The sequence below is a fragment of the Cryptomeria japonica genome, chromosome 4, assembly GCF_030272615.1.
Source record: "Cryptomeria japonica chromosome 4, Sugi_1.0, whole genome shotgun sequence".
NCBI lineage: Eukaryota > Viridiplantae > Streptophyta > Pinopsida > Cupressales > Cupressaceae > Cryptomeria > Cryptomeria japonica.
Window position 1 is genome coordinate 517,787,433 of NC_081408.1, and position 3,393 is coordinate 517,790,825.

The following is a 3,393-nucleotide window of genomic DNA, read 5'->3' on the forward strand; positions in this document are numbered from 1 at the left end:
TGCAACATCACTTAGTCTTCTAGTCAAATCTTCTTCATTCGTCTTTCTATCTTCAATTTATTTACAGAATCTCATAGTCATATCTTGCATCTCATTCTTTATTGTCATGTTCTCTTGTTTCAGCTTGTTTATCATATCATTGAGAGTTTCTTTTTCATCATTCTCATTTTGCATCTTTTCACAAAGTTCTCTTCTCTTATTTCTTGAAATAGTAAGATTTTCTTGAAGTGCTTGAATAATGTCCAGAGTAGCCTTTAGATCATCTTCAAGTTTGATATTTTTCAATTTTTATGCATCATTGTCTGAGAGAGCTCCTTCAAGTTGCTTCATCAAGTTTTCCATCTCTATCGGTGTTAAGATCTTCCTCAAGTTGTTAGGCTTCTGAAAATAGATGACCAAACTCTGATACCAATTGTTAGGATTCCCACAGATACTGAGAGGTGGGGGGTGAATCAGTATCTAATCGGTTAATAGATTTTCTTAACTTAAAACATGTAGAGCATATTAATACTATGTACCGGTAAGCAGAAAGTAATGCAATAAACAGAGATAAAAAAAACCACATGAAAAACACACCATAACACAAGGATTTAACGATGTGGGAAAAACTCAGTGGGATTTGTGACCCACAATATTCACTTACTGGCCAATAAGAGAATATTACTACTACAAGAGGGGCTTGCACATGCAGGAAGGCCAACTACCTAGAGCTCACTACTCAAATACAAAATGGGAAGTCTCACTGACTTACAAAATGGATTATATAAATCCAGTGTCTTGTACTGCTTCAAAATAGCATCTATAATGCCAGATCTAGTACCGGTTTCTGCTCTGCTTCTTACATAAACCCTTAACCTATAATTTGCATAATAGGTCTACCTTATTTCACCTAATTACATTCCTCTTACTTACACAAAATGTTCTACAATGATCTCTCTTATATAAGAGTCATTTTACAACTTGCCAAGTCGGCTTACAATGATTTTACAAATAATAAACAAAATATATTACAACAAAAATCCTGTCGGCCTCTATGTAGGTATGCTACCTTTCACTGTCGGTGGCAGTGATCTGAGTGCTGGTGTAGAGTCTGATCTTGCTAGTGCCAATGGAATTTCTTGCCAGTGTCATAGGATTGTAAGGTTGCCATCAATGACAAAACCTTCAATCACCTACAATGTCTCATTGGAGTGTGCATATACCAACAAAGTCTTACCAATAGCATCATCGACTATTAACAATACAAGATTTCTCCATTGCTGCTAGTGTGCGTTCTGTTGATGGACTGCATCGGTGTATTCTATCTTGATCACATGCTTCTACTTGTGTGTTACCATTGGGTTGACTTTTGTCGATAGTGCAGATTTCATATTTCACGTCGGAATTCCATCGACATATGTTGGTCTGATGATTTTCACAAACTCTTGGTTTCTTCTTATGCATTGGGATAACATAAGTCGATGACCCCTCTTCCTGCTGATCGGTGCGAGTCATCCCGCTAGTCTCATCGGGCATCAGGATAGCTTAAAATATGTTTAGGCAATGGGCATAATTTCCCCAATGTATTTTCCGTCGGCATAGCTCCTCCTGATATGTTATGTCTCCTCAGCATAAGCTTTGACCCTTTATCGTCGTAGCCTTTGTTGATGTGTTTTACTTTTGCTAGTGTCTAGTGGGATGAGTCTTACTGATAGCATCATTGGCTATCGACAATACAAGATTTCTCCTTTGCCACTAGTGTGTGTTTTGTCAATGGATTTCATCGGTGTATTCTATCCTGATCACATGCTTCTACTCGTGTATTACCATCAAGTTGACTTTTGCTGATAGTTTAGATTTCATATTTGACGTCAGAATTCCGACGAACATGAGGTACTTTTTTTAAAATAAAGTAATTACATGCCAACATTATATGCAGGCTCAGGTGGGAGGAAGCGGACATAATTGCTTTAGATAGATGCTCGACAACAACTGTACAAGAGGTTGGTCCTTTCGTTCTTGTCATCAATATTTTTTTGCAAGTTCCTTTGCTTTCCTTGCATTCTCTTGTTCACTTTATTTCCAGCTGTAACTAGCTTTAATTTCTAGTAAATGGCTCCATAGAATAGTAGGGCCTTTGCTTTGAGTTTGAATGAATTGGAATTTAATTTGAATGAAATGGCCCTACAATTCTATGGCCTTTGATTTTTGGGTTGGCTAAATCTTTTAAGTTTACTTTTCGTTTTTGCATTTGTCAGAAAAAATTTCATAAAAAGAGGTTCCTAATGCCTCCCTTTATAATAGTAGGGGCATGAGATTGTATTATGTTTGTATTCCTATATAAAGAACAGATGGCATGAGATTGTATTGTATGTATTCGTATAGAAAGAATAGATGGGCATATCCCTTGCCCAGATGGTAAACTGTCCAGATCATCTATATTCATGTAGCAAGAACATGAATAGTAAGAAGGGGGGGAGCCTAGGAAGAGGGTAGAGAAGTAGGGAGCCAAGGCATATAGGTAGGTAGCCTTCGTAGCTTCTTCCCCAACCATCCCCTCCTTGTGTAGGGATGGAAAAGTCAGGTGATTTGAAGCTGCCCCTACTGGGGCCTTAGTTCCCCGCTACATGAATCTTGTGTTATTCTATTAAGAAAATTGCAACCAAATTATTAGCTTGAATTCCCTTGTCGAATAGTAGGGCATTAGAAACTAGCAATCAAATTATGACCAGATTATTAGCTCGAATTAGCTCAAATTCCCTTGCTGAATAGTAGGGCGTTAGCAACTTGTTCACTTTGTTTAATGGTATCTGCTTTGGCAAAATATGGATCCTCAACCTCCTTAACCTCTCCATTGTGTGGTTGCCAATTATAAAGATAAGTCACTTCATAGCTTCTAGTAGGGTCAACAATTCTCTGCAACTATAAACCCTTCCAGCCCTCAAAATAGCCCTTTGTATGGAAGCAACTTTTCTATGATTATTTAGGATTCTACGGGCAGTTGCTTGCACAATTTTCCCCACTGAAAGGGTCTCTTTATTTTCTCTAGTTAGCAGATAAAATTCCTCATCCTGGGATGGATCTTTATATGGTGTTCACCAATCCTTAAATCCATGTACCAATTCAATCTTTATGTCAGCAAGAGTTTCCTGCTTTTCATTTGATATCTGTTGTTCCACACTTCTATCATATTCATTAATATCAAGGGCCTTTAACACATGGGGATATTTTTTGACATGTTCAATTGCCATTTCTTATGTTTCCTCATCCATATCATCTATATCATGTCTTGCATCTTCACAGTATACATCCTCAACCATTTTCTTGGCTAGTACATATGACTCTAGATGAATTATAGTATCATCCAATGGATCCATAACATGGCTCCTAGAAGCTGCTTGCCCGGTCACTCTA